The sequence below is a fragment of the Xyrauchen texanus genome, chromosome 11, assembly GCF_025860055.1.
Source record: "Xyrauchen texanus isolate HMW12.3.18 chromosome 11, RBS_HiC_50CHRs, whole genome shotgun sequence".
Lineage (NCBI taxonomy): Eukaryota > Metazoa > Chordata > Actinopteri > Cypriniformes > Catostomidae > Xyrauchen > Xyrauchen texanus.
Genome location: NC_068286.1, coordinates 6,764,501 through 6,791,503, shown reverse-complemented (window position 1 = coordinate 6,791,503; position 27,003 = coordinate 6,764,501). Strand labels below are relative to the sequence as shown.

General features: G+C 38.8%; 1 pseudogene; it reads left to right on the top strand.

Moving 5' to 3' along the window:
• The first annotated feature begins 4,344 nt into the window (after positions 1 to 4,344).
• LOC127651584 (nuclear factor 1 X-type-like) overlaps positions 4,345 to 27,003 on the top strand; it is a 117,507-nt pseudogene continuing 94,848 nt past the window's right edge.

Sequence of the window (27,003 nt, the reverse complement as noted above, 5' to 3'; positions counted from 1 at the left end):
CAGAATAGCATGTTTCAGAAATACTCAAACTAGCCCATCTGGCACCAACAATCATCCATGTCATTATCTAATCAGCCAATCGTGTGGCAGCCAGGGCTAGACTGGGAAGAGAAATTGGCCTGGGATTTTACATGGCAACTGGCCCACAACTTAAGCTGCCTGTCCTTTTTCTACATATCGCGGCCCCCAGTTTTGTGGTCCGTTCTGCATAAAGCAACAGCTCATTTTAGCTTATCGCGCCCCATTCAGCACGTTTCGTGGCCGATCCACCAGCCGCTTGGTTCTCCCGATGGCCATTCCGCCCCTGATCGGCCCCAAAGTGCATCGGCCCACCGGGAAAAAGCCCGGTATGCCAGATTATAAATCCAGCGGCAGCAGTGCTGTGCATAAAATCATTCTGATACGGGTCAGGAGCTTCAGTTAATGTTCACATCAACCATAACAATGGGCACAAAATGTGATCTCAGTGACTTGGACATGGCATGATTGTTGGTGCCAGATGGGCTGGTTTGAGTATTTCGGCAACTGCTGAACGAAGGGGACCTACACAATATTAGGCAGGTGTTTTTAATGTTGTGGCTGATCAGTGTATATTAATATATAACATTGAATAATTATTTGTATATGTTTATTTCTGTTTTTGGTAATGCATGTTTTTTATATTGAATGATTTCAATATGAAATTATTGTTTTTTTAATTATTTCTAAAAAATAAAAAACAATTACTGCAATTCCTACAGCAGCCCCACATGCCCAGAGACCCATCTCACTGTAACTTACTACAGTTAATGTCTTGTCTCATGCCAGGTACTTAAACAGCATGGTGCAGCCTAAGCTGCAGTGCGGGCACATTAAGAGGTCCTGGTGAGGGTAGCGCTACACTTCCATTAATTTAAACCGTGATCTCAGTGATGCTGAACCCTTACCCGTCCCAGGCGCGCTCTCGCTGTGTGAGGGCAATTAACAGCAAAACAAATTCGCTCCAAAGTCGACCTGGAATGAATCATTCGATCGTTAAGAGTGCAATTTACTGTTGTTTCTAAATGGGACATGTTTCCCACAGAAACTGAGCAGTTCTGATTCAGTCGTTCGCAGGTCACATCGGGCATTAAACGGTTTCACAAAAGTCGATTACAAGAGAATAAATCCAACTTTTGATGATCAAAACAGAGCCTGAATTGTCTTATTGGTATTTGAAAACGCATTGGTTGTTCATTGTACATACGGCCTATCCTCGTATTACGTCCACATAATAATAATAATAATAATAATAATAATAATAATAATAATAATAATAATTATAATAATAATAATAATAAAACCCTGATGCATAAAACAGAATTACTGGCCTATAAACAAGGGGGCTGGCCAGTTTTCAAAGAGATTCGACTGGTTGCAGAAGAAATGGGGTCATTTTAGGTTATAAATAAGGGTAAGTTATTTAACAGAGAATTGTGATATATCTTAATATATTAAGTTTATTCTAATTATTATTTACATTATTATTTTGTATGATATTTTATATGATAAAAATTGTGAAGGGATAATTATGATAGTACATCACAGCAATAACCATATTTTATTATGGCAAAAATAAAAAAAAAAAAAAAATGTTTTACAATTAAATACAGGCTTACTATTAATGTTGAAAAGGTTTGTTTATTGTTTGTTTTATTTGTATGATGATGCACTCAGTTCCCCAGATCACATGTCATTGTATTAACCTGTATTGTATTCACTGCGAGACTGTTGTCTTCTGGTGCAAACTTTTCAGTAAAATACAATATCGTAAAATGCTGGTAAATTATAAACTTAACTTATGGGTTTATTTCGCTGATTTATTTAAATAATAGTTATCAAAATAAATTCACAATAATAGGTATTATTTCTATTTTAGCATTGTTTGAGCATCTGTTATATATATTCCCGTTAATTTCAAAATATAGTAAATTTTAAACATTTATTCAGCATTCAGTTTGGCAAGCTTCATTAATTGCGCATGTATGTAGAATATTATTATTATGAGAATCGACGACCTCATCAAAACAAACAAATACAGTTAAATTAGCGTGTAATTCATGAGGTAATGCCAATTTAAGCTGTCTAATTATTTACGTTTCGTTCTTAATTTCATTAAAACCACACATTAATTAAGTCATCGATGTTTCTTTTTAAAAAATTCTAAATAAATAAAAAAAAACATATATTTAAAACAAAACACCCACTTGTTTATTTTTGTGTTGTCTGAAAAAGTCTAGACTACAATTTTGACGTTTCTTTAAAATATGAAAATAAAACGAGGAGCACTTGTGTTTTTGTTTCATTCAACTTTTTTAAATGAGATGATTTGCTGTTAAATATGAGGACATTTCATTGTGAAATAGGTCAGGAAATAGTGTAGATTATTTTAAAGATCCTCGGTATTCCTCAGATTTTAATCAGCATCATTGATTTCATCAGTTGATTTTTTGCTAATTACCCGTTTCGTTTCGTTTCGTTTTAATTATTTAAATCCTGACAGACTATTAACGAATAACATAAGCAATGGCCAAGAGACGCACCTTGTGAAGAAGAGCAAGCTGTTGTGTTTTTCATACAAAAGAAAAGGGGATAAAATAATTTGCCACCATTCAAATGTGCAAGACGCATATTTACATATTATTATTATTAGTAGTAGTAGTATTGATGTTTTATTGCTGTCATAATTTTAATGTTTTAAATTATTTTTATATATTGCTCATCGTATAGATTACAGATAACAGTAAAACATATATCATTTATGGCCCATAACAGAAACAAACACCTGTAACTGAGAAGCTATAATTTTATAGACCATAAAGTTATTTATTTATTTTTTATTTATTTATTTATATATATATTTTTTTCTATAAAAACGTAAATAATAAAAAAAATAATTATTGTACAAATATACACAAATCCTTAAGTCGGTGCCTCTCCTAGAAGAAGAGATTTTGTTTCTGTGACCCTTGTCAATTATTATACAATAATTATATTGTATTTAATTAAATAAACACGTTTAAAATAATACTTAAAAACGATATAAAATTGGACCAATATGGCGATATTTTATGTTAAGATTTATAGGCCTAATACTACATTTTCTCTGTATCCGATTATTGGTCCAAAATCATTCCATTTAAAGTTTCCATGTTAATATATTAAATCATTCCATTTAAGAATTAATTCGAACATTTAAATTTGTGTTTAAAAAAGTGTTTAAACGGTAACACTTGAGGAGTGCTTTAAACTCAACTGTTACAAAACATCTATCATTAAAAATGTGTAAATATCTTTTTTATATCTATCTCTCTTTTGTGTTATGAGGAGGTCTAAAGGTGAAGACAATAAACAGGGGAAGATGAGGTAAGACGCCCCCAAGAACAATGCTCATTTACTTTTAATGTATTGAATGTATAGATAAACCACTTTTAGCATGTACAGGATGATGACGATGATGATGATGTATCATCCAACATATTATCAAGGGAAATAAATAGGAACATTTGCTAATTTTGATGTCATAGCACATCACATTCAAAATTATGAAAAGGGGCCATCTTACCCCACTATAGGTGTAGATGACCTCCCAGGGTAAACATGTGTCATCCCAGGTGTCATCCAATTTTTACAGAATGTACAAAATATATCTGACATCACTCTTAGTCATGTATTTTTGAAATGTAAAGTAAATATATAAAATCTAATATATTATGTAATTCTTTATTTTGACAATTTAGTTGAATAATTGATTGACAGGCCTATGAATATATACATACAAAGACACCCATATTTTTAATTGAAGGCATGTCATAATAGCAAAACTGAATATAGATTGAATTCCACTATTATCTTATAAGGACTAGAGAGAAGATGTTTGAAATGCACATCTAATGCATGGAAGTACTTAACAATAACCCCATAAGATAATCATAATTCAATTGAATAATAATGACACCAGAAACATCCTTCTGCCCAAATCTTACTCCACATTTTCACTCCACATGAATAAATCTCCCCAGTGTTGATATTCAGATGAAATATCAAGATTAAGAAGTGCAGAGATGAGATTTAGTGCCATCTATGGTCAAGAGAAAGAGTTAAGGCAGTCACTTTAGTACTTTGGGGCCTAATCTTATGCAATCCTTCCCGCGTCAGTTCATGCAACAAAAATCAAATCGTATTAAATAAATACATGAATAAATAAAGCATGCGCTTCTGCACCTTTTGGAAGGTTATGGTGACGCTATACTGTTTCACAGCACTTTTACATTATTGATGCGCTGTTGGTGCTTGTTTGTTGCGTTTCGGCAGTAACAGAATCTGAAGGATGGCACGAGACACCGGCACACAGCGGGGTACCGGCTGAACGGGATCATGCCTTGTGGCAACGCCTAACGAGATAGCAACCTTCCCACCTGTTTCTGATTCGACTGCCTTGCATATTTCGCAACATGTGCTGTGTATGAAGTTCAACACAACGTGCAACAGTTTTTTCCGAAGCACTTATTATCAGTGTTGCACGCGCGCTAAACCTCATTTATGCATAGGCAACTTCTTGCACTTTTTGTTTCTCTTTTTTAGCCGTCTAACATCGGCTGTGCGTGTACAGTCTGGCTGTCTGGGTGTTCAGTAATCGGCGTCGTCCATGATTTTCCCAGAGTCCTTCTAATGCCATTGCCCCAAAGCTGCAGCTGCCACTCCGACCGGCCGCGGAGCGCAACACACTGCCAGTTGCTACATCCATCAATAATTTACCAGCTCAACGCCTCCCCGACCCGCTACCCCACTGCAGCCTCGGGTCGACTGAGGCGACAACCGATTGCCTATTTACTCACAGGGTAAAATCGCGAAGGGAACACTTTACTCTGCCGTGTTTTTAAATGCGGCGTCATTAAGCTTCAGCCAACTTGGCGGGTCCCTTCGGTGCGTCTGCGGATTACACTGTCGCAATGTGCGCGACTCGTGTTGGTGACTGACTGCGACGGCATTTAAGGACGCCTCTCGCTTTCATCTGAGACGGAGGAGGTGTGTTGCGACTTGCGAGACCGACGGGGGTCCCGTTATGGTGCATCGAGTCGGACAGTCGCAGGATCGAAAGAGGGAGATGCAGTCTTCGCCCAAGACGACCGGGAATATACATTAGGACATAAACATTCACTCACGTTCACACTCGCTCTTCATTTCGTGCAAGCAGCTCTGCGTGCACCGACCGCAGCGGAGACTTTTACGCACGTCAGTTCCCCGATCAGCGGCTGCTTTCGCGAGGCTCCGTCGGAGAGAGGCCGATGACAGCGGCACCAATATTATTTGAAAGAGTTTAAATTAGTCGTCCCGTTCAGTGGCGGAGAACGCATTACTTTTAAAGACAGAACAATCTCGACTTGTTGAGTTTTTGTTTCGCTTCCGGTATCACCGAGTGTTGCACCCGCTCCCTCTCCACGTTTTTTTTTTTTTTTTTGGACGTTGAAGGTTTTAAAGAAAAATGGGTCTTTGAGGAGAGCTGGCAAATCCCCCTGAACTACAATGGTACGTGTTATGTGAATCAACATCTTCCCCACTGTTTGCACACGTCTTAGCCAGCAGATTGCAAATGTCAAGGCAGAAATATTTAGTAAATAAAAAGCACAATTTAACCAGCATCAACGTTCATAGGTGCAATTATACTGTTTTTATGTTATAACATGCATTTCATATTTATTATAATAATAATATTGTTTTGCAGCTGCTTGGAAAGAGACTTGGAAAATCAAGAACAAATAATCGATTATATTTCAATTAGGTTTTATTATTATTATTATTATTATTATTATTATTATTATTATTTATTCTCCAGATACTATAAGGGTGACACACTGTAGTCCTTAAGAAAAATATCCCACTACTTTAATCTTAATTTCAGCTACTGTAATAGTTCATTTAATTTCGTCATAACCCTGCGTGCAATGTCTTGTTTTGGTAATAATTTTAGGGTCTACTGGGATGTCAAAATTGCATCTTTACAAAAGCAGTAAACAGGCTGCAATGAAACCTCTCCAGACGATGCGTCTATCCGCATTTATATCCAGACCACTCATATGTCCTATTTAGAATGGGAAAAATATCCTTTATTAATTATGAAGACTTGGAATGCGAGTTTTGACTGTAGCAGAAGGTTTTAACAACTTTAATATAAATGTAATACACGTGTGAGAGTCTATGAACTCTCTGAGAGAGGATGCGGGTCCGAGCGGAGAGTCCCGCCGGTGCTTTAGTGTGTTGGCCGGCACACTGACAATAGGCAGCTTTGGACAAACGGCAAATGGGCAGCAAAGTTGGACAAATTATGGTACTGATCCTGAATCAGAGTTCTTTTTGTATTATTCACATTACAGTACAGACAGATGTGCCATGGACCAGATGTTTTGTATATAAATGCTTGAAGGAATATTTCGGGTTCAATACAAGTTGAGCTCAATCAACAGCATTTGTGGCATAATGTTGATTGATACACAAAATAATTTGTACTAAAATAATATATATATTTTAAAACATTAAAGAAAAGTTCCAGTGAAGCACTTACAATGGAAGTGAATGGGGGAAACATTTGATGGTTTCAAGGCAGAAATGTGAAGCTTATAGTTTTATATAAGCACTTCATTTAAAACTGAACTGTAAAACAAAAACACTATTTTTTGAGACAACTTAAAAAACAAAAAGTTATGCTGCCGCCTTCAAATTGTTAGTAAACTCAAGATAAAAATAAATAAATAAAACTAATACTAATGTTCAATTAACTTACCCTTAAAAAAGAGACAACCTTTAAAAAAAGGTCAACATAATGCATTTAATTAAGTTGATTCAAAGGATTTTTCTAGCCCAGTCAACAAAAGATTTGTTGTAACAACAACAAGGGAAGCAAAATCAACAAAAATATTTGTTTCAACTTAATAAGATGATTTTTTAACTGTTAGTGAATTTGTATTATTTTGTGAATTATTTGAGCTGTAAAGTTGTTTAAATGGATATTTTACACTCATTATAAGCTTATGCCGTGTCGTCATGGCAACAAAGTTGTAAAACTAGATATGACTTTACACCTGAAAGGTTAGTAAGTGTGTGTGTGTGTGTGTGTTTTCCCCGTGTTAACACACATATTGATTACATCTTGTGGCTATACTTTTGAAACGGTGTGTATTTTAAGGTTTACAGATTGACCCCTTTCACTTCCACGCAACCTCGATTTTTAGCTCGAGTCGAAATACATTTTTTGTGGTAATCAACATTATGCCACAAATGCTGTTGATTGAGCTCAACTTGTATTGAACACAGAATATTTCTTTAAGAAACTGGCATCTTGCCTTTGCTGATACAGCCTCACTGGATTAACTGAGCTATTCATGTGTATTAACACATTATAACATGTGTTATTACACATGGAGCAAGCGTACTTCAATACAGAAGGCAGTAATTGTGTTCTCTTTTCTTAAAACCTCCTATGTTGACTCACTTGATGAGGTCAGATGTCAGACTGTGACCAGTGTGTGTTCAGAGGAACAGCTTTAGTTCCAGTTTGTTATTGGTTTTTAGGATTTATATGAGCTAATAATTGTGTCTGTGTAAATATTTGGATTGCATGCAAATTGAGCTGTTTAGATAGGGAGTATTGTTCTTCAAGTAAGTCATTAGAAGTGAGATTGACAGGCCTTTGCAGGCCGAGCAGTTGGATCTGAATATGAAACGCCACTTTTGCCTGCAGCAAGCATTTTTTCCATCATGTCAAATCTTTTTTGAATTGACGAACATCCTCTTAAGTCAAGCACACCTGTGAGATCCACCCCAATAAAAGAAATGCAAAACTGTGCTCATTGAGCGAGGTCAAGCAGTCAAGGCAGATTAAAGAACCTGGACTGTGTGAAAGGAAGTTTCACGTTCTCCGCTGGCACCGAAATTAGCGGGGAAATGCATTTTGCAAATCTGCTCGAAATCTCATTTGACTTAGTTATGGAGACTCAGCTCAGTTCAGCAGAACTGGCTGTGCATTCCAGAACAGTCTTTTCTAGATTGACTGGTTGTCACAATGCCAGGGTTGCCATGGATGCAGTGCCCTGCAGTGATTGGTGGACTGCTGCATGAACTTGTTTCTGGGTGTAAACTTCTCATGGGAGGACGTTTTGTGTTTGTGGCATCTGCGTTGGCACATGAGATGTCATAATGCAAAGCCAACTACATGCACTTTTATCATGTGATGAACATGTGCGAACACTGAAACACTGGTGCACACCTGCACATGTGGAAAAAACTTGAACACAAATGCTCATGTGTATGCATGTGGAAACAAATGCAAACTCATGCAGTGAATAAGTGCATAAATAGATGCACCTGGACAACTTGCATGCAGTGGGGAGGTTCTTACAAGCACGTTACACAGAATGCAAGCCGTGAAAGTGGAGCTCAGAGGTGTTTGATGCAAACTTGGCATTGACCCGAAAACTCATGTCAAATCTCCAAACAGAGATTCAATAATTAGCGGCCTCACGTCCATTCCAGATTCTCTCTTTCTATCAGTCTATTTCTCCTTCTGTTATTGCCTCTGAAATGCTGGTGTGAAAAATCACATTTTTCCAACAGTTCTCCATGAGGTGCTACTGGCAGACACACAGAGGAAGGACGCTTCATCCTTTTATATAGCATTCGTTCTCTCATTCCTTCTACGTCCCCCCATTTTTCACTCTCTCTCTTTGATGCGGTTGTCATAGAGGACATGTTTATATGCTGGCTGATTTGGCTTAGTATTGCCAGCTAGTAATGATAAAAAACAATGGCGCTAATAGTAATAGCTGTGTTGTTTGGACAAAAAGACAAAGAAAACTGGGGGAAAAAAGGAAAAATCAGAACCTGTGCTGATTGTTCTCGGGCCAGCTGGTTTTTGAATGTGTGGTGGACGGCCAGGTGCGTGTGTGTTTGTGAGTGGGGATTTTCTGTAAAATGGTAGGATGTATATATTGCGATCTATATGTTTGAGCATCTCGACTGGGTCAGACGTCAACCAATTGGCTCAACCAATGGTGTGAGTTTGGGGTGGGATTACCTGTTTGTTGAGCAATGGCAAACGGGGCGACTTAATTTAACTTTATTTGCAGTTCTGTTTGCTGCAGAGTTATACACTTCGCTTTTAAAATTCAGACCACAAAGTGTGTGTGTGTGTGTGTAAGAGACTTCAGGATTTCAGGAATTCAACCACTTAAGCATTCCACTAAACCACAAACATATTGCCATATGCTCCAACCTATATACACCTCTCTCTCTCTCTCTCTCTCTCTCTCTCTGCTCGCTCTCTCCCCATCTCCCAAGGACGTATGGAGGGAACCCCCCTCATCTGATGCCGCTATTCCCACCAATTACACATTTCAAACAAAGAGCGCTAGTTATCAGTGAGACCAACGAAACTTGTCGTAATTAACACATTTACATACATCTCCATTGACTCCATGGTCAGCGGCTCCCAGAGCCACTTTGAAATGTCCCTCTTTTCTGTCCGCTTTGCTTCTAAAATGTTAATTAAGAAGAGGCTTGAGATTCTGGCTGAGGGCTGGCCATATGGACCCTGCATATGCTCCGTATGCATACAGCCCATATATAATTAATAGCTTGCTGCAGAAAAATGGCAGCTTTTTGGAGGGGAAGATGGGGTTGAAGGTTTCTCCTCTCAAAACAAGGATAATAGTGAGACTCATAGAGTTCCTCCAGGCGCCAACGTAGGCTTCTGTTCTCCATCTGTGGACAGGACAAATGAACGAATGATCTCAACAGTGTTAAACATGCTCATTGAGTTTGCTCAGCTGGTCGATGCGGTCGAGTTGACGAGTTTAATTTAGTGGTTTATCTTAGGGATATAATGAGGATATAAATGACAGTAAATAAAGTGAAAATGAATGAGTCAGTGGAGCATTTTTACTTTCTATTTTCTAGTTTGTAGATAGTAAAATCTGGTTAGCTGAAGTCATGGCACAAAAGGGAAGGTAATCAATACCCTGAAACTAAACAAAAGTAAGAAGTTGAGTAATCCAATCCATACATAATTGTTGAGGATTAGTTATGTGTACTGGGTGTTTACATTGTGTGTATTTTGTGTTGGCACTGTATGGATGGATGATCTAGCGGGTGTCTTGGAAGTAGCAAATATTGAATCCAAACCGAATTTCCCCATGGGGACGATAAAGCATATTCCAATATTCCAATTCCAATAATAATTTAATAAGGAAATCCCACATAAAACAGGGTTCAGAGATCATTCAGAACTTTAATGGGGAGGTTGGGGGCATTGGCCCCAAAATGTTCCTTGTCCCCCCACAAGTCTAAGAACTCACCTTACAATACACAGCGTAATAAAATGTGTTTACCCGATCGAAACCCCATTCCCGCATCTTTATCCACAAAGGGTTTTCACACTTCAGCTCTCAGTTCTTAGAACAACGAGAGCCACAAACTTACCACTGAGTAACATGTTTTTTTTTTTATTGTTCTCTTTAATTATGAAAATGGATGTTTTAATGAGAGAATAAGATTTTAGCACACTGTAGCTAAGACCCCTATAAATTTGAGGGAAAATTGTGAAAGCTAAAGTTTCACTGAGTGGATATGAATAGGCTTTGTTATTCACCACTGCATGAGACTAGTGCCAATGCCTGGGACTTATTATGAGCTAACTGTGTGTGCATATGTGCTGGAATGAATGCTGATATATGTATTTATGCACACAAACGTGTATGTGTGGTTAAAGTTTATTGCACATATTTGAACATTATTAGTGTGTGTAGATGGTGGATAGTTGTCGAATGAGGTCCTGGTTGGCTCGCTGAATACCTGGTGTGGTTCCTGTGTTCAAGTACATTTTGAGTTTAACCCCTCCAAGCGGTTCTTTCTTTCTTTCTTTCTTTCTTTCTTTCTTTCTTTCTTTCTTTCTTTCTTTCTTTCTTTCTTTCTTTCTTTCTTTCTTTCTTTCTTTCTTTCTCATTTGATGTGTTCCATCACATTTTAATAGTCTGATCGGGAGGCTGCATGTATTGGAAGTGTATACTAAATTTATACTACAAATTGTGATCATTTGTATATATTTGTATTATTATTGTTGTTGAAATGCTTAGTAAATAAATTCAAGCTCATGTTAGAGATTTAATTGTGCTGTCTGTTAGAATGTTTGTATGACATACAAACATGAGTATTTGGTCTATTTAGAAACTGAACACAAAAGAAACAAAATTACACCATCCCATTAAAGGATTCCAGGTTCAATACAGGTTAAGCTTAATTTTCAGCTTCTGTGGCATAGTGTTTATTTCCACCAATAGCACTTTATATGTGTTAACATGATTTTAGTGTGATTAAATCACTTAATAACCTTATCTTTGGAAAAATATATCAATATTATATCTTCTAAGTCCCAACGACATACCGCCGGTAAACCCTATAATCTGGTAAATGCCATAATTGAGGTAATTCCCTGATTTTATAATGCCTAAATCATGTTAACACTTATGTATTTTAAATAAAAGAGAGGTGAGTCAAAAATGATCTTGACTTGAATCCAAAACATTCCTTCATGGCACTAAAATGTCATACTTACAAAATATTTCTGTGCCAAATGCTTTTTTGCATTGCCAAATTCTTTTATAAGAATCACTATGGTTGCATGTTACGTTTTTTCACTGACTGTATGACCCGACTAAATTTGTTCTATCATCTTTTGTGTTGGGTAACAGGCCACAGAGTCGTATCTGCTGCATGAAGGTCCCCACCGAGCCCCGGGCATCTCCGAGTGTTTCCTAGTGCCTGAATCCTACAGGGTATGAGCATCTTCCATCGTATTGTCTTAGTTGTTTAATTTGATTTGCTTCCTTCATTCTATAAATTGACAGATAATAATGTGAGAAACCGAACTTTGATTTCTTTCTCATGACTGATGTCATTAATGTGCTGCCAGGCCAGACTGAGTTGGACTTCAGATTCAGATAAGCTGAGTTGGAATCAGATGAGCAAACTATCAAACTCTGATAGAGCAGAGATGTAATCTATAATACCCGTCATTCATCCATTTTGTCCAGGTTTCATAGCCTGTGTTGCATCAGCAAAAAGCCGAACCTTTCACAAGGGAACAGCAGGCACGATTGCGCCATAAATCTCAAAGCCTATTTCTAATCTCATATGCTGTATTTATATGTTCATATGGTGGTGAATGTTGAGAGGAATGAAGAGTTTATGTGGGAAGCAGCTGCTGGAATTATCTACATAAAATATTAACTGTATAAAGTGATTGTATGTGCGTGCATGTTTGCGATGGGTTAAAACCACACACACTGAACTGTATCACTTGCATATGGTTCTCTTATGTGTGTTTTAATGGAAGCCCTAGTTGCTGTAACCGCAACCCTACCATTGGTCTGCTTAACAAAGAATTGTGTGTGTGTGTGTGTGTGTGTGTGTGTGTGTGTGTGTGTGTGTGTTTGTGTGCTTGAAGCAAAGTTGTTTTTATTCACTTTATACTATTTTGTAGATTAATGGCTATAAATGTGATAGGAAACAGCCTTGAGAAAAGGAGATTTGTGTGTGTGAAGAGGTTTTGGATTTGTGCCCTCCAATGTGGCAATGCCAACCTTTGTGCCCTTTCTCTGACCTCTCTCTTAATGCTCAAGCTCAGCATTATTTCTCTTTCATTAATGCTTATAACATTGCAAAATCTACACTATATTGTTCTCTTGGCTACTGTGCATTTTATCACAAGCATCATGCAGTTCAATATATTAGAGCCTTTTCCACATGTATGTTTTTGACAAACACTTTTATCCAAAGCAACTTCACCGTAAAAAAATAAAAAGTTGAGTAAACTTAAAAAAGTAAAGCAAGCAGCTGCAAAGCATTTAATGAGTTAACTGAACTGCAGGACAATTAGTTGTACCAATTTAACAATTCAAGTTGGATTTTAAGTTCCATGAACTCAACACAATATGTTTAATCTAAGTTCAATAAACTTGCCTTTTTTAAGTACAGCTGACCATCATTTTCAATGAACTTGATATAAAAAGATATTCTTTATTAAGCAGATCTACATTTCTGTATAAGATCACATGTCAGCCTGACCAAGGTACCAAGTTGTAGTTGGTCCAACTTAATAAGTGGTGTAGGTAACAATAACTTAAAATGTTTAGAAGTTACTTTAACTTCATAAATAAAGAAACTTTATCAAAGCGAACACTAAACCTTGTGCGACCCCACATCTGCAGCGTGGACGGTGTGTTTTGTCTTTGCTATAATCTATGCATAATTTAATCTCATTTAAACCGACTGATCTCAGTTCAGAACACTCAAAAGTCTAAAGAGTTTGCCTCAAACATTTAACCCTTTGATGACAGCCCAGAGTCATGTGACAAAACAACATGGCTCTACTTTCATCCGACGTGGCATTTTGAAAATTTGAGCGATTTATCATGAAACGGCACACTGGTAAACACTATGACTACTTACACACACTATGGGATTTTTATATTTGCTGTGCATTATCACATTGAGAATGAATGGGTTCAACCAAAAGATGAAAAATGTTGCTTTCAAAAGCTTTATATGGAGTCAACATAAAAAAAATTGAGCATTTCGTACAGACAGCAGGTTAAGTCATTCACTAAATAGGGAGCAAGGGAGCATCCTATATCTTTTCTATGCAAACAAGTGCATTCACTTCAACCAACCAACCAAATGTTACAGGCTGCAAATGATGATTGGAGACTTGGGACAATTGTAATCCGTACATAGATTCTGAATTTATAATATATATTTTCATTTTAACATCATTGGCAGTGATTGGACAACGCCGGCCATTACTTGTATCAGAATTAATTATGATAACATCTGATTGGTAAAATACTTCAGTACTGGCTATCACGTGTTTGTTTGATAGAGCAATGTGAGAACATTGAGATTTTGTTGCCAAAGTAGAAAATAATATTGCAACATAAAATTAATTTGTAGAGTATTTGTGCTTTTCCCAACACACATTATTCCAAAGCAGCTTTACAGAAAATGATCTGTATTGTCTGTAATGTCTTAAAAACATCAATAACCAACACTTCTGTAAGCGTAATGAACAATTCGATAAAAAAACAACTTTAGTTTGGTATTATTTAAAATATCACAACTTCAACCCGCTGTCCACTTATGAGTACATACGTTTTTAGGAAAACGATTTGCTCTAATTTATTTATTTTGCATGGTTATTAGGGGCTAATTATTACATACAAAAAATGTGCACAGCAGATGCGCTCGGATCTCAGGTGGTTAAACAAACAGACTATTGGGGGAATTATTCTGTCACAAATATGTGATCAAAATGAGCATGCTCAAAAGCCTGCATGCTTCTAACTTAATGACCAAACGTGACATTGTGCTGTATGTGCTCACTGTTTAAAAAGTTAAATTGCACTGACTTATATGGCATAAAAGTTTACTTTAGTGATTGTTTAAATTATCTCAACCTTTTCTACATTAAATAGTTTATTTCACTTTTAAAATTGAGTTTATCTGACCAAATTGAAGTTTTGCATTGCATTCAAGCTATAATATATATTTTTGTTGATTCTTACCCTTTAGGGCACCACCTTTCCATTACACAAACTAGTGTTGGAGAGCATCTACAAAACCAATCAAGCCTGTCTTTCACATTCGTTTAGATCAGTTTACCTGTTCAATACAGAATAGATCCAGATATAACTGTATCATCCTGATCGAGACTATGGACTGTTTTTCCAGATGTTGATTAATCCTCATGCTGGATTAAGCCTAGTTCTGGATTATATTGTACCGTAACTAGTAACTATGTGGTCCGGGTATAATATGTATATAAGAAACCAGTCTTATTAAAAGAGAAGGCTAATCTGCCTCTTCATGTTGACAGCAGAGGCACAGCAGAGTTTCACTACTGGAGAAGGTGCAAGATAAGCATAGTTGAGCATGCCGCTAGGCAGCCTGGGCTCTGTGTTTTGCCACAAAACAGATGTGGATTTAGGAGACCACCCTGCAATACTGTGATGCAGGAATGGGCCTGTAGATGAGTCACAGCAAAAGAGAGAGGAGGAGAGGTGATTCACTTTCTATTAACTACATTCATGATTGAACTACAGATTGCAGTTTTTGCCGATTGCAATGGCCAAACCTGATACCGATATAGGGTGTCCGATGGCCGATGTAATGGCATTGCACGTCTACAATTAAAAGGACATGTCCAAAAAAGGCAATAACAGTATGAACACTTATTTTATACTACATTTTTTCTAAGCTCACTCGAAAATTTGAGAATCGATATATTTTCCGATTTCTTTTCGTCATTTCTGTCAAAAAACATTTATTTATTTTTTTTAATAAAATATTTTTTTATTATGTGGTCCCTAATGTGTCAAAAAATAGCGAACAATAAAATATTAACTTTTATATTATTATAAACAATTTTTTAGGATTAAAATCGGCCTGGTAATGTAGGCCTACAGTATCAGTCTATATCCGCTTATTGTAACAAGTACCGATAGTAGCCCTAAATTATAGCCTATGGTTAGGTTGCATGACAATGACAATGCTTTCTGACCGTCTCCAAACAAGCTGTACCTTGAAAAAAAAATTATGCAATTTTTATAAACACATCATTTTGTGTATTTACCCTTCCTAACACCAAAAAATAACAGTGTTTTTGTGTTTCTTTTAGTCTTTTTGCGGGAATAAAAAAACAACTGTTTCATAAGATAAAGGACAGAGAGGGAGGAATAAGCGAGGAGGGGGAGAGAGCCAGAAGGAAAAAAAGTTTTTTCTTCCTAAAGTTTGAGCTTTCACTTTCTGCCTTCGAGGCGGGGTTAGCGGCGCGAGGAGGACGGCGAGCAATTGCAATGCATCAGCGCTGCGAACTTCCACTCAACCTCAAAACGCGAATCTTTCCCGACTTCTGAGAAAACGATGTACTCCCCATACTGCTTGACACAGGTAACAATGCCTCGACTGAATTGCTCTGTCGCGCCTGCGTCTCCAAAGCCTTGCTGTGTCTCCTCTACTCTCTCCTTCAGCACGGTTTGCGTTGCGTTTTATAAAACGTTATTTTCGCTCGTGCGTTTATTTCCAGCACCCCACTCGCGCGCGGTGTCAATGCAGAGCTCTGTGTTATCCGCATTTCATTGCACATGGGTTCGAAGAGAAAATGGCGCTTATCCTAAATCTATTTTATATAAAAGGAGACGGGGTGGACCGAAGAGGGCGCGCGTTTGGCATAGTAAACAGTTCAAACTTTGAATTTGCGTGACATTGTTGCAGTGTCAAAGTGTAAAACGATACAGGTCAAATTTCAATAAACGGTTTCCCCAAGGTGTGATGTTTTAAGACGGCGTGTCTTCTGCTCTCGTGCATGAACTTCTCTGCGTCCGAATGAATTCAAAGGCATCTAGTTGCATTGACCTGTCCTGAGAGTGTGCAGTGCTTCTACAATCTGTTATATTTGTGTATTTTCAGCGTTCAACATATGCAGTCATTATACAATATTATCGGAGGTGGGAAAATAACAATTTTGCTTTGGAAATATCTTATTCTGTTAATAACTTCTAACAAAAAGACTGCATAAATCAAATGTGTGTGTGTGGGTGGGTGTGTGTGTGTGTGTGTTTTATTTATTTTTTAATCCGAATAGGCTATTAAATGCAACCTATGCAATGTTATTAATTTTTTTAGGAGTTTTGCACCATATAAATTCATATATTTATTCTTATTTATTTTTTTTGGACTTACAATCCATTAAAAAATATTGCATTAAACTTGCTTATATGACAATCTTCATGCTTAGTTTTTCTTATTATTTGTAGCCTATGTGTAGCACAAGTAGCTGTAACTCACTTTATTTTTTGGCTACAGTACTAAAATATGGCACTTGCAAAATATAAGTAAGCAATGTTTAATATAGTCAGCCTATGTTAGAGACCTATGACCACAAATGAAAGACTCTGTCCCTTTATAAGTTAAAAGTAGCCTATATGTCCCTTTCGGCCTACTCTTGAAACCTTTTGTGTAAAAGTTAGTCTTCTAGCAATATAGCTTTTGAAGCGTCTTTTCTTGAAATATATGTGTTTATTTATTCATTTATTAATAATAGGCCTCATGCAAAAGGAAATGGAGGCTATTTGCAGTCATGTTTCATATATGCGCGTTTGTTTCATGCTGCTTGAGGCAATGGAGCGCAGGACCCTCGTCCATCTCAGAGACTCCCTCGCACAGTTTGGCCCGCTGTTGTGGCATTCGCTCTTTTTTGGGCTCTTAAATATTCCGGTGGAAGACATTCAATAGGGGTTTTAATCTTGAGATACTTGCCTTCATTTTCAAGAGCAAATGACCTAGGCCTACATGTTTGTAGGCCTATTTATTTATGTATTTCTTTTTTACTTAAATTTGTATTTTATTTCGTTTATTATAATTTATGTATTTTGTCTATTTCTTTATTTTAGAGGCTTTTGGTCTTGGCTTTAATTTCTTGGCTGCAAATAGGCCTTTTTCCATTTCACCCACACGGCCGACTGGGTCACGAAAGTGTCAGTGAATCCAAGACGTGACTAAAATAAATCTGTTTGCTTCTCATTTTACACAGACGAATGTTTTTATTATTATTATTATTATTTTATTTATATTTTTAATTTTTAGAAATAATTATTTTCTAGCATATTACTATTTAGATTTGTTTCTCAATAGTTGTTTTTTTCCCCACATAGGACCTCCGCATACGTCATTAGCCGTCAATAGGTTTAAATATTTATAGTTGCTTTGCAGATGCAATTTGAAAAATAATCAGCCTGCGAAAAGGGCTTTTGATAGAGATAAAATGTAGACTTAACAGTGAGGTGTAAACAGTCATTTGCAACGAGATAAACTCAAACTGAGAAATCTGTCTATCTATCTGGGCTGTTGCACAAACTGTGCAAAATATATAGTTTTTGAAAAATATATATTGTCTCAATGGATTGATAACATGTTAATTTATAATAATAATTTTACCATAGTGTTGTGCACATGATATTCAATTATTTTGATTAAAATAACTGCATGTAAACAATACAGGTCATGGCAGTGATTATAGGGTAAAGCCATAAACCTTTATCTTTTTTATTGATTCAGTCCTCGTCTTAAATCTTTCAACTCGTTTTGGCATTTATTGTCCGACTGTGATTTTGATCGCAGCGATAAACGACTCCTGCAATCGTGCCACGTCGTGTGCGCGCGCGTGCGTTAAAATGAACCCCTCTTTTGTTTCTTGTGGCTTTGGATGAGATTCAGATTAAAGACTGGGTAGGTCTTGCGGCAGGCCACGTTTACGTAGTCAAAACTTGGGTGAGGTTTGGCGGTTTATGGGAAGTTTGATGTGCCTTAGGGAAGATGGAGAGAGGGAGGAGGGCGCGGGAAAAAAATCCAATGTGAAACTGGGATAATCGGGCGTGCATCTGCGCACCTGATGAAATCCACCAGCTTGAATGTTCCTCCTCATGATCCCCAAAAGCCTCCCGCTCTGTCCGGAGATTTGCTCTGCCGTTGTTCTTATTTAATTATGGTTAATTATTTAAAACAAACGAGGACACATACCGAGCGGCAACAAATGTAAACAATAACTCATGAATTATTAACGTTGATAAAAGGGTTTCCGGACGAGAGCTTCCTGCGTAATGGATGTTAATATGGGTCGCCAAATGTGCGACAGTGCAAAATGTCGTTTAGGGAGTCTTAGCAATGTCAGCACAAGTGGTTAGCATTAACTTTTAATGCATTTTGAATATTCCTTCAATTGTTTCAGAAACTATGAGTCCAGAAGGTGCAGTGTGTTGGACAGCAAAATCTGCATTTTAGATGTATATAAGATAAGTATGTATATATAAACAATGACGATGTTTTATCACTATGATTCCAGGATGTTGGGTTAAATGGTGCATTTGATGAGTGATGTCCCACTCTTGCTATTCACTGACTATTGAGTAAACCAGCTATAACATACAATTGCAATTTATCTTTCTCTCTTTGTTTTATCAGTCACTTGCTTTTGTTAACTGAGCTCTAATGAGCAATGACTATTCACTGCTGGAGTGATTGAAATGAACCAAACAGACCATTATTCTTCCATGAAACAGCAGAAAGTGCTGACTGAAAGTGCTGCTGTTGGCAGGTCTGGCTTCTTTTGGTAGATATACAACTTTTCTAAATGTGACAGGGCTATTTAATGATGAGGACAAAATCGGTTTCCTTTTGACTCTCCGTCTCCTCTTCCAATAAGGAAGACCGAAAGAAAGCATGCCAAACAAGAACATAGACTGCTCTTTGCTCCAGTTATCTTGCTCAGCCCAGGAGATGAGAAAATGGTGAAACAGGAGAGTCTGTGCTGTGGAGGAGTGGGACAAGTCTGATATAAAACTGGGAGAACGTTTACAGGAAATAAGATGCTTTCACAAAGTGGAGAATACCAGTTAGGACTGAGGTAGCAACTTTGAAACACACCATTCAATCTCCATCATAGGTCATTTCTATATAGTCTAGTGCTGTCTATAAAGTCTTGCTTATAGAAAACATCATACTCCATAACCCATAACACTGGTGTGCCTAAACTTGTTATCACTGTTCACCTGAAAAAAACTTTACAGGTAAAATAACATTTTAACAGATGAACAGAATGAATGTAACTGCGTTTGTAAAATTATAAATTTCCCATTTCTGCTTTGAACCCTCCAAAAATGGGCCCCATTCACTTCTATAGTTAGTGCCTCACTGATATTTGCTTTTTTGCAGTGGAAATAATTATTTTGTGGTAATCAACATTATGTGACAAATGCTGTAAATTGAGCTTAACTTGTATTGAATATTCCTTTAATAGGTCCAGTTTCTTTAGGCCTCAGTTCTCAGACACCATGACTCATCATAACTCATTTCGAAAAGGTGCAACGGTACCACTCCCTCGCAATCCAGCATGACCCTCGCAAGTTAACTGCTGCAGCCGGCAGTACCGCTGGTGTAACTGTTTCGTGTGGTAACAGCGATGCTTAGGAAAGGAAGGCCTTGCAGAGTTATATTTATATTCATGTTCCTGGCAGACTCTGTCTCACCAAAGCGTCTTTGAAGAAAATACATTTGCTGTGTTTTAGCTGGCAGCTGAGGACTTGTGACGACCAAACCTCAGGTTCTAAAACTAACAAAAGTGTCAGTATAGCTGTTTATATAGATATAAGTCATATGCAGTCAAGTACAATCAGCTACAGCAATAATCAGGTTCAACCAACCCCATGCTGAGTAGATTTGTAACAATTGTGTTGTTGATGTCTTTATGTAGAGCTTAAATCAAAGTCTATGGAGTCACTTATTGGCAAATAGACAAACTTGCATCGTTTCATGATTTGAGGAAAGAAATTACTTTCAAAGTGAGCATTTCTTAAAAAAATAATGACATAAATAGTTTTCATTAATCAATTAACGTCATACAAAGTCCAGTTAGCAGAAAAAGAGCTAAATCATTATTTCAAAACGGCACCAATTTTCCAACTTACACCTGGACACAGTTTTTCTATGTTGTTGGCAGATAGGATGTCCCATGCTTCTTGGAGAATTCGCTACAGTTCTTCTGTCTATTTAGGCTGTCTCCGTTACTTCTGTCTCTTCGAGTAATCACAGACTGACCCGATGTTCAGCGGGGAGCTCTGTGGGGCCATGACATCTGTTGCAGGGCTTCCTGTTCTTCTATTCTATTTGCAAAAGGAATGTTTGGGAGTCTAACGTTTATATTTCCTATTGACACACTAAAGTAGCAGATATAAATAACCATCTTAAGAATATCTTCGTTTTGTAGGTCTATACAATACAAATGAATGGTGACCAAAACGTTGAATCTCAAAAAATCACGAAGTCGACATCAAAGTAATCCATAAGACTCGTAATTAAATCTATATCTTCACAAGCAATATGATACGTGTGGGTGAGAATCCGATCCATATTTAAGTTCTGGTGGATGGGTGGATTGTTGGGTTTGGGGCAGTTTGTTTTGCTGTCCCCTTCTGCATATCACGCCACCATTTCGCGGCCTCCATCTTACCGGCGCCCACTTTGACATATCGCGGCCCTGTTTCGTGGCCGGCCCACTGGATGAATTCCCGGTTCTCCCAATGGCCAGTCCGCCCCTGGGGTGATTAAACGATTTGAGAATTTTTCATTTTGGTTGAACTACCCCTTTAAAGCTGCACTATAAAGAACTTTGGGCTCTCTATCGACATCAGTGTTTGAAACCTAAAATTACAAGTAACTTGTGGTGGAACATTTTACTTGTTTTGAATTTGAACACTGCTCTTCTGGGCAGATGAATCACATGGTGTAAGGCTACCTGGACAAAGACGGAGTAATGATGTGCTATTTATATTATGTGATATGTTATTCGTTTAAAGATTTAGAACCAATACATTTATATCATTTATATATGATTCATTAAATCATGACAGCCAACATAAACTTCTGTGTCCATTCTAAAAACATTTTGGAGAATGTATCGAGAATTATCCAAATTATTCTCTTTTCTCAATCAATAATCAGGTTTTCTTTCATCCTGCACTGTAATTCTGTTACTGTTGTGGAGCCACCTGCTGTACGTGCACAATGTCAAACACACGTTACTCAATATGTTTTCATAATGACTTCAATTAACGCAACAGTGTAACAATGCCGTCTTTCACAGAAGTGACCGGACTATCGCACTCTGTATTTGCTCATTAATATATAACTGACAATCTGGTCCAGGTCTGTTGTAATTGTAAACTTGTGTGTGTCCTTTTTTGGCCAGAAATACAGTAACCAACTTCCATCAAAAGGTCATAGTCATATTGAGGCCAACACAAGCATATGGTTTTCCTTTATGCCAGGGCAAGCTTTTTCTTTACTGTTCATAATTTAACTTTAGGGGGCAAGACCTCAGGGTGAGTGAGCATGCCATATCTGGAGTCAAAGCCATTACAATAGTTTGTTTGGCTTTGGTCCATAAAGACAATAACTATTCTTTTCTATTTTTTGTTGTTGTATTTTTCCATTTTCTTCTGTTCTGTTGTATTCGGCACTATTGTGCCCTTCTATTCTATTCTGATATGTTTTCTTTACTGTTTTGTTTTGTCTTGCTTTATTTTATTTTATGCTATTTTATTTCTATTGTATTGTATTCTATTATTTTTGTTGTGTTCCATGTTCTTTTTGTTCTTCCAATTTCATTTTCTTATATTGTTGTATTTTATTGTATTCTGTACTGTTGTATTGCCAGCTAGTGAATAGTGAGCGAGATCAGAAGAGGAAAACGGTAAGGATCATCACCTGTCAATGATTGTCTCTAACAGCTGTTGTCATTGCATTGAGAGTTGGAGGCAGATTTAAGGGTAAGCCAGATGCTGAGAGAGAGGGAAAGAGAGAGAGAGATCCAATGAGACACACACAGGACCTCGCGTTTAAGAGGAACAATATATTTCTGCTGAAAAGTGATTTATTTAATTTTTTTTACTTGTCAATAATTATAATGTCCATAATTTGAGTTGGATTCACCATCTTCCGCTTCCTCCTTTCACCTTGTGAGTTACACTGGCGCTGAAACCCGGATTTAGGAGAAAGAACACCACCATGGATGCCTCACCTCTGGAGGACGTATTTAAAACCCTTACCAGTATCCACCAGTCACAGCATCAGGCCCACCTTGAGCTGTGTGCAGCACAGGAGCAGTAGTTCATCGTGCTCCTCCAGGCCCAAGTGGAGGATCGGCAGGTGCTCCGGAGCTTGCTGCCCTAGGAGTCGGCTGCCGCTGTGACCCCGGACGCCCCGCCCCATGTTACGCTTGTGAAAATGGGCCACCAAGATGATCTGGAGGCCTTCATGGAGCTCTTTGTGTGGAAGGTGGGGGCCTAAGGATGGCCAAGCACCCAGTGGGCGGTCCATCTAATACCACTGTTGTACGGGGAAGCCAACTCGCAGCAGTTACCCACCAAGAACCTCCTGGTCTACACTGACTTAAAAAGAGCCATCCTGCAACATGTCGGCTGGACACCAGCACCAACGCTTCTGGTCACTTACTATAGGCAAGCACGGCCGTCCGTTTGCCTTTGCCTAGCAGCTCCGGGACACCTGCCAGAGGTGGTTGCTGGCTGAGCAATGCGACACTGGGGCTGTGATCGACCTGGTGGCACTGGAGCAGTTTATTGCTCGGCTTCCAAGAGGGATGGTGGAGTGGGTTCTGTGCCATTGCCCAGCATCACTCCAAATGACCATGTAGATGGCAGAGGACCACATGGCGCATATTTGGGAGCAGGCAAGCCCTGAGATCCTTTGGAAACGTGGTTCCCCCTCCCAGACTGGCTCCCTGGCTTCAGGGGATGCACCACTTGCCGGTTTCCCCTGTCCCTCTCTGGTCTCACTCCTAGGGTGGTGAATCCGTGTTCGCGGGTATGAAGAATGGGCCGACTTGCTTGAGCTGCAGAGAGCCCGGGCACTTCCAGGACCGATGGCCGGTGATGGAGGTCGGGATATTGGTCAGGGTCCCCGATGCTCCACAGGCCGCCCCCGATCGGCAGGGATGAACTGCATACTTGTGAGTATTAAGGGGGTACATACCAGGCCTTGGTGGATTCAGGTTGCAACCAAACCTTCATCCATCAATGCCTGGTTCAAAATGAGACTTTGAGTGCTAGCCACAGGGTGAAGGTGAGGTGACGTGGATGGTGATATCCACAGTTACCTGGTAGTGACTATTCAGTTCCGGGAACCAACGCATAGTGTCGAGACGGCGGTTAGTCCCCGCCTCACCCATCCATTAGTCTTGGGTACAAATTGGCCGGCATTTGCCACAATTTGTATGGATGGGTCCTGTAACAAAGTGGCTCGGTATGTGTGGTTTGTGATATGTTAGTTGGAGAGGCAGAGCCAGGGCCATCTACATCAGCTTCACGGCAGGATGACGTAAGGTAGGGGGAAGTCTTGGCTTCCCCAGCTCTTAGTGGATTCCCTGCAGGGGATATGAAGCGAGATGAAAACCTTAATCAAGTCTTCAACCAAGTGAAAGTAAATTATGTTCAATGTCTCCAGTAAGACATTGCACTCGCATATCCATACTTTTCTATTATAAATGATTGGTTGTATCGAGTGACACAGGATGCTCAGGCAAAAGAAGATACAACCTAGCTGTTGATACCGAAGAGCCTTTGGGAAGTGCTATTCCAGACAGTTCATCATAATCTGACGGCGGGTCATTTAGGGCAGGAAAAGACACTGAACCATCTAATGGCCCGTTTCTATTGGCCGGGCATTCGTGGGGATGTTCGCAGATGGTGTACGGCATGCCATGAATGTCAACTGGTGAATCTGCTGGCCACACCATGAGCATCTTTGCGTCTGCTTCCTTTTATCGAGGTCTCCTTCGAAAGAATTGGTATGGACCTCGTCAGGCCATTTGAGTGGACTGCATGCAGACATCACTTTGTGTTGGTTCTGAGGCTACTCTTCAGAATCATCTCCCGAGTGGGGATTCCAAAAGAAATCCTCACTGATCAAGGCACTACTTCATGTCACCTACACTGCGCGAGCTGAATTATTGGGTATTAAATTGATTTGGACAATCATGTACCATCCTCAAATGGACGGCTTGGTCGAACGGTTTAATCAAACCCTGAAAAAAAGTATTTGTAAGTTTGTGCACGAAGATGATCGGAATTGGGATAAGTGGCTTGAACCCCTGTTATTTGCAGTTCGAAAGGTCCCGCAAGCCTCCACATTAGTGGTGTCTTAGACATCTTGAGGGAAATTGGGAAGGACTTTCAAACAGCAAAAACTAAATTCAATACGTTCTTGACCTGAGAGCAAAACTCCACACATTGGGGCTGCTATCACAGGAGAATTTGCTACAGGCTCAAGAACGTCAGTCATAACAGGGGAGCTCGGATACTTGAATTTACACAAGGAGATAAAGTCCCTGTATTCCTACCCACATCAAGCTCTAAATTACTCGCAAAGTGGCAAGGGCCCTTTGATGTCACGCAGCATTTCGGGGAAGTGGATTATGAGGTTAAACTAACTGATAGGGGAAGATGGGTTGGACCACCTCAACCTCTTGAAACCATGGAGGGAGGAGGTCCCCGTGTCCAAGAAGTGTGCAATTGGACGGGTGGAGGTACCTTATCTGGGATTCCACTTGGGTCACGGGCAGTTGCGTCCCCGAATTGAGAAGACAACAGCGTTTGCGGCCTACCCAAGACCTAAAAGGAGATGAGACAGTTCCTGGGACTGGCTTGCTATTATAGAAGGTTTTTGTCTAAGCATTTGTATGTCACCAGCCCTCTGACTGATCTCACAAAAGGGAGCTGTGTTGTCCCAGGTGGTCGAGAGGGAGGACCGCCCGGTGCTGTACATCAGATGGAAGTTTTCAGCGAAAGCCGAGGTACAACACTGTAGAGAAGGAATGTCTGGCCTTCAAGTGGGTGGACCTCGCTCTTTGGTACTTTCTCTGCTTGCTCCAGTGGCTCCATCGCATGAAGGATACCAACGTGATCACCTGTTGATATCTGGCTCTTCAGCCGTTCGAGGTGGTCCACAGGCCGGGTTGCAGATGGCTGTTGTGGACTTCCTCTCCAGAAATGGGAGGGGGGTGGGGGAATGTGGTGGTCAGGGCGTGGTCGAGCGCCGGCTTGTGAATGGAGAGTGAGATCAGGAGATGTGGTCGAGTGAATGGAGAGTGAGATCAGGAGATGAGAACGATCATCACCTGTCAATGATTGTCTCTAACAGCTGGTTGTTATTGCAGTGAGAGTTGGAGATGGATTTAAGGGCAAGTCAGACGCCAGTTAGAGAAAGACCTACACACACCCTGAGACTGTGCCGTTTACAAGAAACAGTATATTTCTGATGAAAATCGTGATTTTTGAGTTGTCAGAAATAAACAATACCTTTTGAGTTGGATTTCAGGTTCACCTTTTGAGAACCTGTTACACTGTTCTATTTTATGTACTATTTTATGCTGTTTTCTCTGTTCTCTTCTATTCTATTCTGTTATTTTTGTTGTGTTCCATGTTCTTTTTGTTCTTCAATGTTCCAATTTCATTTTCTTATATTTTTTCTTATATTTTGTTATCTTTCTATTGTGAATTTTAATTTTTTTCTTATTGTTATTCCATGCTTTTGTATTGTTCCATCGTCTGTTCTATTGTGTTCTGCATGGTTATACAATTTTCTTTTGTTCTATTCTGTTTTTTTCTTCTTCTGTTCTGTTGTATTCTGCACTATTGTGCTTTTGTTCTATTTGGTTCTGTTTTATTTTCTAATGTTTTCTTTTGTTCTCAGTTCTATTGTATTCTGTTCCATTTTATTTTATTCCTCAGGCTTGTGAGTGTGAGCCTTTAGGATGGCAACTAACCATGAAATGAGAGAGAAAAGTCTAAGAGCTACAAAAAGGTTGTAAAAGGGCTTTCAGATGACACAGACACTTTGTGTGTATGTTTGATGAGACTGTGTGAGTGATTAATAGAGAGTTTAGAGCAAGTGTTTATTGTAGCACAGTAGCTGAAGAGGTCTGCTGCACTGATGTTCTTCAAGACACTCAAGGTTGATTATTTCTGTCCTGCAGGCTCTGTGTGTGTGTGTGTGTTTGTGTTTGAGGGTTGCATTCAGGAGACTCACAGTCAGCTGGAATCTGTGACACAAAGATGACCGCAGCTCTGCCACTGTTGTTGTATTTTGAGTAGAGGTCTACTTTAAATACGTCAATGCTGTGAACTGGAAAAATTGTGCAGATAGATGAATGGGTTTTTCTTGAGAGTGTGAACACAGATTTTTGTGCTTGCTTTACCCATACTTTGTAGGAAGTTTGCAGAATAACACTCAATGCACAGACGTTTCCAAACTTGTGCAGAATTTTGCATTACTTTGCTATAATCGTTGAAGTGCGAGACCCATGAGAGT